We start from the raw sequence: 14,592 nt of genomic DNA, 5'->3' as shown, positions 1-14,592 counted from the left end.
CGTTTCTGTCACTCATGGCATACTACTGTACCTGTTTTCATATTTGTTGGTTGTCATGTCTCATTGTGCCTGTGTTCATGTTTGTACCTAGGGCAGTTAGCTAGGGCTCACACATCAGGATCTGTCACGTCTACAGATCCATACGGGCTGAGGTTTCGTTATTAATGATTGTCTCGCCCGTATACCATACGTCATACGATGCATGTTCATTCACCACACCTGTACGTCTACCCACCACGGTCTGTGGGTACTCTAGCCCTGAGTTTCTGTTAATTACCTGTCTCTGCGCTGCCGGTTACTCGGGCTAACTCACTACTCACACGGGGGGGGGGGGGGGTTCGTCATCAGGCTCATTTATGCTCTGTGGTCTTGACTTTTCTGCTAATGTTCTCATTCTTAGGTAGGCAGAGGGGCGTTGTTGTTCTCATGTGTGGTTGTCTGTCTTTCCTTCTAGTTGCTTTCTTAGGTTGGGCCGTCTTGGCATCCATACCAATATCAACCATGCCTGCTCTCACTTACAGATGTCGTTTCGCCACTGGGCTCACCCTCGGGTCGGAAGCGGACGTCAATTTTCTTCAGTTGACATCCTGTTGCATAGAGGCCCTGGTTACTGCCCTGGGATTTATACTCTCTCAGGGTGTGTCCTAAGCCACGGTCCTTAGGTGGTAGGTTGGGCGACATCGTCATGATTCTGGATTCCACTCTCAGCTCCGATCTCTTGTCTAGGAGGTTGCCTGGAGTACTGCTCAGGGACGTCGGTCCAGTCATCTTTGCTGATCCCCGGTCTGTTCCAGGTGGGGAGGGGGGGCTTTAGTCACTTTGGGCATGGCTGGATCATGTCATGGGACTTATTTCCCTGGGTTGGAGTCTGTTTCTCCTTCTTCAGTTCAGGATTCGGTCTTGGTTGGTAGGTCTCAGGCAGTAGCATGACCTGTTCGCATCCGGTGGGACCAGTCTGTCTTGGTGTCTCCATGTTGATGATGCTCATTGCCATGGCACCTACTTCATCACATCAATCGGGCAGCCAGCTTTTCCTCTCCTATCACTTGTATTTTTGGCACTCACCCTCTCACTTCCTCTTACCAGGTATGGGTAGGTCGGGGGGGGGGGGGTGGGGGTGTTTCACGGTGCTTCTTCTGGTGTCCGTTGTAGGTTTTTTCAGTCTGCTCAGCCATCTTCTTGCAGGGGTTCCTCGGGTCAGCCCTTGCTCACTTTTCCCCACGTATCCTCTCATTCACAAGCAGTTCATTCTCATGTCTGGGTTACCTTGGGCATCAGGCTCATCTTATCCTTCACGGGACGTTCAATTGGGTTTGCGTAGCTTGCAGGCTCTAAGGGGGTTCCTTCTCATCTCCAGGTCAGGAGTCGGTGGGTTCTACTCTCACAGCGGATACTTACCGGTTACTTACGGTTGGCACTTGGGCATATACGTCATTTTATGGATGGGATCTTTACCTTCCCTTTTCCACCTAAACTTGTGTCTTTTTGCCCTCTTTTCAGGCATACTGACCATCCAGGCCATGGCACACCTCAGGCCTTGTTTCTTAAGTAATATCGCATTTCCCACTTGAAGACTCCGATTACAAGTGGGAAGGCTGGCTTGACAGATTCTTACTCCTACAATAACATTTCTCTGCATTGATCTACATGAGTCAACCACCTCATTTAAAGTTCCAATTTCCCTCTCTTTGTCTCATTGAACCCGGGATGCAGGAGCATTATATGCTCCTCATTTAAAGTCCCAATTCCCTCCAAATATTGCAGCTTCCGAGATCGGGCGCTTTCAGGGTGATATTGTCATAGTTACTCTCTTTGGGCACCCTCAAATGACAAATGCCAAGAGGGTTACCATGGGAAACAAGCGACAAAACACAGGTCAACTCCAACAAGAAAAATAGAAGCCTACAGCACCTGGTATTCCCAGACGGTCTCCCATCTAGGTACTAACCAGGCCTGAACCTGCTTAGCCTCCGAGAACAGACGCTTTCAAAGTGATGTGGCTATAGGCAATCTCTTTGGGCAACCTCGATCTTCTTGACAAAGCCAAGATGGTCATCATGGGAAACAAGTGAAAAACACAGGTCAACGCCAACAAAAAAAAAAAGAAGCCTACGGTACCTGGTATTCCCAGGCAGTCTCCCATCCAGGCCTGACCCTGCTTAGCCTCTGAGATCAGGCATTCTAAGGGTGATGTGTCCCAAGGCAATCTCTTCTTCCCTCCCGCACTTCCCTGCCCCCCCCCCCCCCCATCCAATTTTCTCAGCTGCAGGGTCTAGCTGGATCTTCTACACCATCTACTTTTCAACGATTCCACAAAGGATCCAAGGTCATTTCCTATCTGCCAGGGACAGTATCATTGACAGGTAAGCTCCTTTTGAAAAAAAACATGACACCAAACACCTCATGACTGACACCACACAGGCAGAACTAAGAATTAGAATATTATCTAATAACGTCCAGGGCCCAGTAAAAAGACGCAAAATAATGCATCAGTTTCATGCGCTTAAGGCGGATGTTTCATAGTTTCATAGTTAGTAAGGTTGAATAAAGACACCAGTCCATCCAGTTCAACCTGAGTGAGTGTCTACCCCTATCCCTGTACATTGCACACTCACATTGGTCCCTACTCTCAAGGAGCCCACAATCTAAGGTCCCCATTCATATACTAAGGCCGATTTTGGACATAAGCCAATTAACCTACCTGCATGTCTTTGGAGTATGGGAGGAAATCGGAGTACCCGGAGGAAACCCACGCAGGCACAGGGAGAACATGCAGACTCCAGGCAGGTGGTATCGTGGTTGGGATTCGAACCAGCGACCCTTTTTACTGCTAGGTGAGAGTGCTAACTACTACACCACTGTGCCGCCCATGTTGCACTGCTACAAGAGACGCATTTCCCTGCAACTTATAATCCCACTTTCCTCCACATAAATTTCTCTCAATTTTATCTGGCCAATGCAATTAACAAAATCAGAGGGGGGGCAATTTGCTTCTCTAACAAAATACGCTTTTCCTACGCAAAAACCATAAGAGACCCCGAAGGTCGCTACATTCTAGTGACCGGAACAATTAACGAGGAAACATACACGTTTATTTCTTACTACGCCCCAAATACCCACCAGGACAAATTCTTTGAGACAACTCTGCAATCTTTGAAACCTCATCTCCTCGGCGCAGTGATCCTGGCGGGAGACTCGAATACCCCTTTTGATCTCTCCTCAGATAGATCCAACCCCTGCAAACCTAAACCCAAAAGACCTCCTAAACGCAGCCTTCGGGTGGCACAGACCATTCAATCAGCTGGTCTGATCGACATCTGGAGGGAGATGAATCCACGTGCCAGAGACTATATGCACTATTCAGCTCCCCATAATACGCTCACCAGGATTGATCACATCTTTGTCCCACCTCGTTTTATACCCAAGGTGGAATCCTCTAAAATTCACGAGTCTCCCCTTTCGGATCACTCCATAGTCTCGGTGACTATCAGAGGAGGAATGGGCGAGAGGGGGACTTTTCGATGGCGACTTAACGAATCGCTCTTGAATAACCCGGCCCACTGCAAATTAGTTGAAACAGCCTTAACGCAGTATTTCTCCGAAAACAGCACGGAGTCGATCTCACCAGGCTCTCTATGGGCAGCACACAAGGCAGTTCTGAGGGGGAGACTCATAAAATTATCTGCCCAACTCAAAAGGGAACACGCTGCAGATCTCTTAAAGCTCACAGACGATTTTCGTCTGCTGAGTAAGCGCCATAAGCAAAACCCTACCCCGGATAGCTTAGCAGAACTTGACAGGGCACGAGTACAACTGAACCTCTTACTTACCACCTCTGCTGAAAAGCACCTGCGATGGACAGGGGCCCGCTTCTATTACCAGAAAGATAAAATAGGATCCAAGCTGGCTAGTAAACTAAGCCCAAGAATTCGTACCTTGGTCTTCCCCAAAATCAGAACTCAGACGGGCACTTTGACGCAGAACCCGGTAGAGATCCTAAAATCATTCCATGACTACTACGAACGTCTCTATGACAAAATGCCAAAGCTAGAGAACGGTTCCTCCAGAACCTTAATCTACCTCTCTTACAGCAAACACACCGTGAGCTATTGGATAAACCCTTCTCATCAGATGAAATACTGGAAGTCATAAAATCCTTGAAGTCTGCTACTAAAAGAAATTCGGTCCACAGTTGGCTCCCCACATGGCCCGGTTCTTCAACTCCCTCCGGGATGGAGCCCCCCTCCCAAATGACTCAAACACTGCTTTCATATCGGTCATACCCAAGCCTGGTAAAGATACCTGTGAAGTTGGAAATTATCGTCCTATATCATTGATTAATAATGATCTAAAAATTATGACAAAAATTCTTGCCAACAGGATGTCCAGCTTTATACCCAGCTACATTCATAAAGACCAGGTGGGCTTCATCCCGGGGAGACAGGGACCGGACCAGGTACGGAGGGCAATTGATTTAATATCCCTTCTGCATTCCGGATGGGATGGGGGAGTGGTACAGGAGGGCTTCTTGCTATCATTGGATCTACAGAAAGCTTTTGATACTGTATCATGGCCGTATCTTTTTGATATCCTAACGCGTGGGGTTTTGGTACTGGGTTTATAAAAATTATACACACCCTCTATGCACTTCCCTCTGCCCAGGTGCGCCTATTAGGACATTACTCCTCACCAATAGCTATCCACAGGGGCACATGCCAAAATGTTCCCTGATGCTTCTCCCCTTTGTTTTAGAGGTTGTGGACACGTAGGCACGATGCTTCTGGTGGACATGTCCCCGTATTAGAAATTATTGGAATGGGTTTCTTCATTTACTACGAAAAGTTACTAAAGCTGCAATACCCCAAGACCCTACCTACATATTATTAAACCGTAGATTGAAGGACACTCCTAAGGCCACGCAGCAACTAATTTTTTTATGTGCTTGGGAGCCAAAATCACGCTTGCAAAAGCTTGGAAAACCAAAACCTCAAAGGTTTTCATCTCGGCTACCAAACGAAAAATCTCTTGGATTATGACACAGGAACAAACAGTGGCAAAATTAAGGGACACGGTCCAGCTCTTTGAAAGAATCTGGGAACCTTGGGCGTTATACATTAGGGTCCCGCTTTTCCCTGGCCATATACAACCCTGAAGGATTTTACTATGAAATCATATTCCGGTCCCTGCACCCTATCACCTCCTTCCCACATACCCCCTTCCCCTTCTTATCCCACTTCTTCTCTTTCTTCTTCCTCTCTTAAGAATATCCTGCATTGGTTACTAGCCTGATTCCACACGATTTAATCCTCTTTCATCGGATAGACTGCATATCTACTCTAGAGTATTCTATACTGAAAATGGATGAGGGTTACGATGAAAGTCCCATGGACTCCCACCTGGGGGTCACAACTTCAGTGTGTCCCCTGGGGGAGTCGGAGGGCGACAGTCTGGGATCTCCGTAGTGGGGGTTTCCGGAGCTCTCTCACTCCACAGCTTGATCCCATAGGGGTGGAGTGATGATCCCGGGGGTTACCGTATATACTCGAGTATAAGCCGAGATTTTCAGCCTCTTTTTTGAGGCTGAAAGTGCCCCCCTCGGCTTATACTCGAGTCATCGCTGTCTGCCCGCTCGATCAGCGTGTCGAGCAGACAGACAGCGGCCATTCTATGATTCAAAAGCCGCGCCTCCGGCTCCGCCTTCGCCTGTGATAGGCGGAACACTGAATTTCCCAGCAGCCTGTGTTCCGCCTATCACGGGCGTCGTCTCATCCTCGTACTACGGACGAGGATGATACGACGTCCGTGATAGGCGGAACACAGGCTGCTGGGAAATTCAGTGTTCCGCCTATCACAGGCGAAGGAGGAGGCGCGGCTTTTGAATTTTACAATGGCCGCCGACGAAGAGGGCACGGGACGGAGGCAAGGCAAGGCACGGCACGGGACGGGACGGGACGGGACGGGACGAAGGCTCGGGACAAAGGCTCGGGACACAGGTAGGCTGGACACACACACACACACACACACACACACACACACACACACACACGGATGGAGACACACACACACGGATGGATGGATGGATGGAGACACACACACACAGGGATGGATGGATACACACACACACAGGGATGGATGGATGGATGGAGACACACACACACAGGGATGGATGGATGGATGGATGGAGACACACACACACAGGGATGGATGGATGGATGGATGGAGACACACACACACAGGGATGGATGGATGGATGGACACACACACACACAGGGATGGATGGACGGACACACAGGGATGGACGGACACACAGGGATGGACGGACACACAGGGATGGACGGACACACACACAGGGATGGACAGGCATGTCTCACCCTCGGCTTATACACGAGTCAATAAGTTTGCCAGTTTTTTTGGGGGTAAATTGGGGGCCTCGGCTTATATTCGGGTCGGCCTATACTCGAGTATATACGGTACCTCAGGAGATTTTCCTGGAGATTTGGTTCAGATTCTCATTCCCTCACACAGACCCTTATTCACTGTGACACGCTAGGGATTATTGCCAACGTTCATGAGGCAATCGTGAAGTTTTTCCCCGATGCCATGGGGGGTGTGCTCTCTCCAAGCTACCAGAAAAAAGCTTTATATAGCCCATAGGCAAGATTATGGCTGGGGTTGCACACTAAGGAGATTCTACTTATCTAACTTCTCCTTCTTAACCATAGTTAATTTCTTACTTTAGGAGGGGTTCTTAACCCCCTAGTTATATTCTCTCTGTTTACCACGGGGTTGGATTTAGAGTTGTTGCCTTTCAGGGGTTCTTCTTTATATTGTTTTATGTTTCAGCATGCACAAACCCTATAACGGAGGTATACTAGCTGATGCACTTAAGTTGTTAGGCCTTTCTAGCCTCCAGCTAGCCTAACCGAGAAGGGGATAATATGATACTTTGATGTATAACTTCCTGTACCTCTCTTTACGGGCTATGTTTATGTGCCAATTTATCCTCTTTTATGTCATTGTAAAACAGTTACTGTACAAGTTATACTTTGCATACTCAATAAAAATATTGAAAAGAAAAACACAGGTCAACGCCAACAAACAGAAAAAAAGAAGCCTACAGCACCTGGTATTCCCGGGCGATCTCCCATACAGGCACTAACTAGGCCCAACCCTGCATAGACTCCGAGATAAGACAAGATCGGGTACTTTCAGGGGGATGTGGCTGTAGGCAATCTCTTTGGTCACCCTTAACCCTCTTGACAAATGCCAAGATGGTCACCATGGGAAACAAGTGATAACAAACAGGTCAACGCCAACAAAAAAAAAGAAGCCTACGGCACCTGGTATAGCCAGGCGGCCCCCCATCCAGGTGCTAATCAGGCTGGACCCTGATTAGCCTCTGAGATCAGATGAGATTGGGCGCTTTCAGGGTGATGTGGCCATAAGCAATCTCTTGGAGCACCCTCAACCCTCTTGACAAACGCCAAGATGGTCACCATGGGAAACAAGGGAAAAAACAAAAGGTCAACGCCAACAAAAATAAATAAGCCTACGGCACCTGGTATTCCCGGGAAGTCTCACCTCCAGGTACTAACCAGGCCTGACCCTGCTTAGCCTCCGAGATCAGATGAGATGGGGGCTTTCAGGATAATGTGGCCGTAGGGGTTCTATTTGGGCACCCTCAACCCTCCTGACAAAACGCCAAGATGGTCACCATAGGAAACAAAAGAAAAAGAAGCCCAGGGCACCTGGTACTCCCAGGCCATCTTCCATCCAGGTACAAACCAGGCCCGACATTGCTTAGCCTCCGAGATTAGACAAGATCGGGCACTTTCTCTTTGGGAACCCTCAATCCCCTTGACAAATGCCAAGATGGTCACTATGGGAAACAAGTGAAAAAACACAGGTCAACGCCAACAAACAGAAAAAAAGGAAGCCTACAGCACCTGGTATTCCTGGGCGGTCTCCCATCCAGGTACTAACTAGGCCCAACCCTGCATAGCCTCTGAGATCAGACAAGATCGGGCGCTTTCAGGGTAACGGGGCTATAGACAATCTTTTTGGGCATCCTTAACCCTCTTGACAAACGCCAAGATGGTCACCTTGGGAAACAAGCGGGAAAAAAAACAGGTTAACGCCAAAAAAAAAAGAAGCCTACGGCTCCTGGTATTCCCAGGCGGTCTCCCATCTAGGTACTAACCAGGCCTGAACCTGCTTAGCCTCCGAGAACAGACGCTTTCAAAGTGATGTGGCTATAGGCAATCTCTTTGGGCAACCTCAATCTTCTTGACAAAGCCAAGATGGTCATCATGGGAAACAAGTGAAAAAACACAGGTCAACGCCAACAAAAAAAAAAAGAAGCCTACGGTACCTGGTATTTCCAGGCAGTCTCCCATCCAGGCCTGACCCTGCTTAGCCTCTGAGATCAGGCGTTCTAAGGGTGATGTGTCCTAAGGCAATCTCTTTGGATACCCTCAACCCTCTTGACAAAAGCCAAGATGGTCACCATGGGAAACAAGTGAAAAAAAACAGGTCAACGCCAACAGAAACAAAGAAGCCTACGTCACCTGATATTCCCAGGCGTTCTCCCATCCAGGTACTAACCAGGATTGACCCTGCTTAGCATGTGAGATCAGACAAGATTGGGCGCTTTCAGGGTGACGTGGCCGTAGGCAATCGCGTTGGGCATCCTCAACCCTCTTGACAAACGCAAAGATGGTCAGCATGGGAAACAAGCGAAAAAACACAGGTCAACGCCAACAAAAAAAAGAAGCCTACGGCACCTGGTATTCCCAGGTGGTCTCCCATCCAGGTACTAACCAGGATTGACCCTGCTTAGCATGTGAGATCAGACGAGATTGGGCGCTTTCAGGGTGACGTGGCCGTAGGCAATCGCTTTGGGCATCCTCAACCATCTTGACAAACGCAAAGATGGTCAGCATGGGAAACAAGCGAAAAAACACAGGTCAACGCCAACAAAAAAAAGAAGCCTACGGCACCTGGTATTCCCAGGCGGTCTCCCATCCAGGTACTAACCAGCCCTGACCCTGCTTAGCCTCCGAGACCGGGCGCTTTCAGTCTGATGTGGCCGTAGGCAATCTCTTTGAGCACCCTCAACCCTCTTGGCAAACGCCAAGATGGTCACCATGAGAAACAATAAAAGAAAGAAGCCTACGGCACCTGGTATTTCCAGTCGGTCTCCCATCCAGGTTCTAACCAGGCCAGACCCTGCTTAGCCTCCAAGATAAGACGAGATTGAGCGCTTTCAGGGTGATGTGGCCATAGGCAATCTCTTTGAGCACCCTCAACCCTCTTAACAAACGCCGCTCTCCTAAATAGGTACAATGGTTTCCCTGGATGCAGGGGTAAGACGATAAGCCGATTCGAATCACCATGGGCACTAGGAGGTCCATGCAAAGGAAGGATTGGAGGCTTCCCACAGTCACACGGCTGCACAGTACATAAAAAAACTAGTTTTGGGGCTAAGGCCATTAGACCCCTTTAAAGATTGACATAGGTGGTCCAAGGATACTATTTTGGGTATCCCTCTGGAGTTGATGTAGCGCGACTGCGGCTTCAGAAATCTGTAATGGTGAGTGTGTTGAGGGATGTGTAGTACATGCTTTTGGGATTCTCAGAGGAGGAACTGTGGTTAAAATTCTCGTGCCCATTTTAGAACTTTGTGTGGCTGGTCCATATAATATTGTGAAATGCTCTTCTGTCTTTCCCATTGTATGTATGTTTTTTCTATCGCTAAAAGAGTGAAGGCAGCATTCCATTTAGATATTTTTAATTTTGGATTTGGGAACTATGAAATATCTCCCCCACATTTGTATCTAAATGTTTCTCTCATGTTTTATTCTTCTCATTGTTTGTATGTGGTAACGAGAATATGTCTGAACCCACTGTGGAAGCCCTCTTACGCGTCGCGGGTGTTGTATTTTAGTAAGAACGTAAAAGAAAAAGGTTACAGAGGGTTTAGTTATTATGGGTTTTGAGGAATGACAATGTACACGAATGTTGTATTGTTTATGAAGGACAGAGTAATAACTTTTGTGTATAAGTATCTTTTCAGGTCCAAGGAGTTTCTGAAAGTGTATGTACAAGTGTATAAGAAGGTAAAGTATCATAGGCTCTGCACCATTCTAAACCCTGCGTGACTTCCTCCACTTTGTAATGAGGAGGAAAAAAGGGGGGATGAGAGTGGTGAGAATGACAATTTTTCAAACCAATAATACTAACTAATTCTAGCCAAGTTTGTGACAGGTGACTGGATCGTTGTAAAGAAGCTTGAAGAACGACACAAGGGTGAGAAGTATCTTTGTTTATTTATATTTTTAAAGTTTATTTTCCAACTAGCTAATAAAGTGAACAGGACACATGGTTGGGTCTACTCTGAGCCTCCACTGTGCTCTAGTACCCCAGCGATGACAGTGGTACATGATATATAGGATGTTCCTATTGGTGTGAGGAGTTTTGACAAACTAGTAAAATCCAAACAGACACTTGTCAATAGAATTTAACAATACATTTCTAGAGGGTAAAATTAATTATACATTTTAACAATAGCTCTGGTTCTTGCCAGTTTTGGTATCGGGTATCGGGATAACTAGGTAGCCCACAAGTGTGCTTCAACTTTAGGTTGATATTAATGCGGATCTACAGCTTATAATGTAATTCCCCTAAGGGAAGAGGTTCATGTGTGCTAGTGAATCTCGTCCCAACATCTTATGTCGTTGCTGATCGCGCGAGAGAAGGCAGGAATGGCAGGGACAACTAGAAGGGAATTGCTTGTACACGGTGGGGGCTTGAGCTTATGAAACGATTGAACAATTTCTCATCCATTAAGGATGGGATGTTTTCATGTAACTGTTGAGGCTACAAGGAAGTTCCCACAATCCAGGGGGGGTTCCTGGGAATTCATAAGTAAAGATTGTTATTCCTGGATCGAGGATACTAGTGACAAAGTTCAGGCCCATATGGATAAGGCTTAGATCCCTGCAATGCAAAGCCAGAGCTATAGCTAGTGAAGGTTGGAATCCTCTTAAGGATCTGGGAATCTGTGGCTGTGCTTTCCTTTTTATGGACTGTAAAGACTGGTTCATTTCCTGGTGTAAGAGCTGACTGGGGCAGACTGACGCTGGTTGAGACCTGTTAGGTAGTGGTAAACTTCCTGTTTGGAGAGAGGTGTTTGCAGAGTGGGGGTATGTCCGCCAGCGAAAAGGCCCCTGTACATTGCACAGATGATCGTCTGAGGGGATATGTTTGCTCTGCAAAGATCGGTTATGGGCGGATGTACACTCATTGTCTTTGGTGTGTCTGATTAGCACATGTCGAGATTCACAGCGTGCATCTGCAGATAACCTTCCATCCACAAGGAAGGTAGCATAATCCAGGTATTCATTGTTCTTTGGAACAATGTATATTAAGGATTTCTATCAGTGGAATTGTAGTCATCATTCATTGGTTATTGTATAAATTTATTTATTTTGTGTCATGTCTTTATTTGGTCATGTCTTTATATGGTCATTAACATCCTGTGTTGTTCATTTTCCTCTGAGATCACAAACTGTAGGAGGGGTTTAGCTGTTGGAGGCAAACCCTCCAGGGTGTGGCTTCCTGTTTATATCTAAACAAAAGAACCAGGCTGACTACCCGCAGGGGAAGTTAGACTGATGGAACTGAGAACATAAGAAGGATGGTCATGTCTGTTAATTTGGATGAGTGGGTTAAAAGGTAAAGTATTATATCATTGAGACAGAAATGGTGCATAGCATACAGCCAAAATTCTACCACAGGGATGATCAGACACACAGTTTAGGAACAGTTCCACTGAAAAGTATGTAATCTCCCTGCACAATTGAGAATGTACACTTAGGAACACATGCTATACAATGAAACAACACCACATAAAGCATAATATAACATTGCTCAAACATAAAGTTCACATTCTCACCCTGAAAGGTTACCAGACACACAGGACAATGTTACTTGCATGCTCACACCTATCTACAAGTCCCCATCCACGAGGACTCCCAAAAATATTTGAGGATAGCAATCCAGTGGGGAAAGCAAGTCCGACATTTTCAGTTCAGGGCCCTACCATTTGGCCTATTGTCATCCCCTAGGATTTTTACAAAAATCCTGACGGAAGCACTGGCTCCCCTGAGATTGAAAGGGATCTCAGTCCTACCGTATTTGGATGACCTTTTATTCTTTGCCCCCTCTGAGCTCCAATTACAGGGAGATCTGTGGACAGCCATTTCCTTTTTTTAAAAACTGGGGTGGTTGATAAACAAAGATAAGTCAGACTTAATGCCGACACAAGCCTTACAGTACCTGGGTACCTTGGTGAACTCAGTGACGCAAAAGATTTATCTTACAGTGGAGAAGGTAGAAAAGGTGAAGGCGACTGCAATCTTTTTGCAAATCAATCTGACGATTTTCCTCCGCTCAGCTATGTCATGTCTGGGTCTTCTGGTAGCAACCATTCCTGCGAATCCATAGGCAAGGGCCCATTTCAGGTGTCTCCAGGTGTCTCCAGGCCAACATCCTGAATAGTTAGGAAGGAGAGCAGGAATCCCTAGACACAACCATCCCCCTATCTTCAAAGACCAGAAGGTCTCTGTGGTGGTGGAGAAAAGAGGAGAACCTGGTACAGGGTCTATCGTGGTCTTTTCCAGTGTCTGTTCATATCACCATGGATGCCAGTGCTTGGGGCTGGTGGGCCTATTGGGGGTCAAAAATAGCCCAAGGGTGCTGGGAGGAAGCACAGTCCCAAAATGTCAGCCAACTAGAGGGAGTTACAGGTGATCTTGAAAGTGCTAAAAACATTTGTCGAGATCAGAAGGGTCACCACGTACAGGTCCTCTCAGACAGTGTGGTAGCAGTCTCTTATCTAAACAAGCAAGGGGGAACAAGATGTCCTTCCTTATTCAGACTAACATGTATCATCTTGTGTTGGGCTGAGAGAAACCTTAAGTCGGTATCTGCAGTCCATCTGAGAGGAGTGGACAACCACCTGGCGGACTTTCTGAGTCAACACCAAGTGTGCAAGTCAGAATAGTCCTTAAGCAGTGAAATCTTTCAAATGATAGTACAGAAATGGGGTCTCCCAGAGGTGGACTTGTTCGCCAACAAAGCAAATGCCCAGATTCCAGTGTACTTCTCGCTATAAAGAAAAGCAGGGACCAAAGGGATAGATGCCTTGGCCCAGAAGTGGGCCTTTCCCACTTGCTACGCCTTTCCCCCAGTCAAACTTATTTCCCTAGTCCTGAGGAAATTTCTTTAAGAACAGACTGCGATGATATTAGTGGTTCCGTATTGGCCGAAGAGACCGTGGTTTTCCACACTGTTATGCCTGTCAGAGTAGCCTCCCCTCATGCTGCCCGAGAGAAAGGATCTGCTGTCCCAGGGCCCAGTTCTGTTACCAGAAACACAGACTTTAAAATGATCAGCTTGGTGTCTGAAGTATGCCTCCTGAAGTCTAAGGGGCTCTCGGACAGGGTGGTAAACACAATTCTTTCTAATAGAAAGAAGGTAACCCAAGCGATTTATGTTCAATTTTGGAAAGTTTTTTGTTCATGGTTAGATACCAAGAAGGTGTCTGCAGGTATTCCGGCCATCTTAGAGTTTTTACAAGACGGTGCGGATAAAGGACTGGCCATTAGAAAATTAAAGGTGCAAGTTTCGGCCTTATCCATTTTTTTAGAGCAACCCCTGGTGTTAGACCCGATAGTTAGCAGGTTCTTTAAAGAGGAAGTAAAGGCAAAAAAAAAAAAACACACCCTGTAAGGCAAAGGCATAATGAGCTAGTATGCATAGCATACTAGCTCATTATGAATAACTTACCTCAGAACGAAACCCCTGAAGTGGTCCTCCGTCTTCCTCTTCACCGCTGCCATGTATCCCGGAGCGACTTCCGGGTCTCGTGGCTCCGGCGCTGTGATTCGCCGGAGCCACGATGATGTCACTCCCGCGCATGCGCATGGGAGCCGACACTTGCGGCATATCGCCGCCATCTGCAGCCTGCCCAGTGCGCCTGCACGCCGCTGTCTATGGCGCATGCGCCGTAGACAGCAGTGGCTGTCTTCGGGTAAATATCTCCTAAACCGTATAGGTTTAGGAGATATTTCTTGGACCTACAGGTAAGCCTTAATCTAGGCTTACCTGTAGGTCAAAGTTGGTTGTAAGGGTTTACAACCACTTTAAGGGGTTAGCCAGAATTAGACCTGTTCCGTTTAAAATTTTGCCAAAATGAGACCTGTCAACAGTACTACAGGGTTGGATAAAATGGTCGCCAGAAGAAGAGCTTTCCTTAAAATGGGTCACGCTCAAAATGGTCTTAGTGGCCAGATCCACAGCTAGACGCGTTAGCGAGCTTCAGGCGTGCTCCATTAAAGAACCTTTTTTGCAATTTTTTTTTTAGACAGGCTGGTACTACGCACAGACCCAGGGTTTTTACATAAAGTAGTGACAAAATTCCATAGAACTCAGGAAATTGTTCTACCGTCATTCTGTGGGTCACCCACCAATCCAAAGGAAATAGAATTTCACCAACTGGACGTTAGAGCCAGTGTCTTACTGTATCTG

The 14,592-nt window shown here is 47.0% G+C and overlaps 4 pseudogenes; all 4 read right to left on the bottom strand.

Annotated features, from left to right (window-relative positions):
- Positions 1–7,546: 7,546 nt before the first annotated feature.
- Positions 7,547–7,664, bottom strand: LOC143934733 (5S ribosomal RNA; annotated as a pseudogene).
- Positions 7,665–7,934: 270 nt separating this feature from the next.
- Positions 7,935–8,053, bottom strand: LOC143934736 (5S ribosomal RNA; annotated as a pseudogene).
- Positions 8,054–8,771: 718 nt separating this feature from the next.
- Positions 8,772–8,890, bottom strand: LOC143934670 (5S ribosomal RNA; annotated as a pseudogene).
- Positions 8,891–9,168: 278 nt separating this feature from the next.
- Positions 9,169–9,287, bottom strand: LOC143934731 (5S ribosomal RNA; annotated as a pseudogene).
- Between the last annotated feature and the right edge of the window lie 5,305 nt (positions 9,288–14,592).

Source organism: Lithobates pipiens, unplaced genomic scaffold (assembly GCF_037356315.1).
Source record: "Lithobates pipiens isolate NorthernLeopardFrog02 unplaced genomic scaffold, aLitPip1_a1.2 Scaffold_27, whole genome shotgun sequence".
Taxonomy (NCBI): Eukaryota; Metazoa; Chordata; class Amphibia; order Anura; family Ranidae; genus Lithobates; species Lithobates pipiens.
Note: the sequence above shows the minus strand (reverse complement) of the source record. Positions and strands in the feature narration are given on the sequence as shown.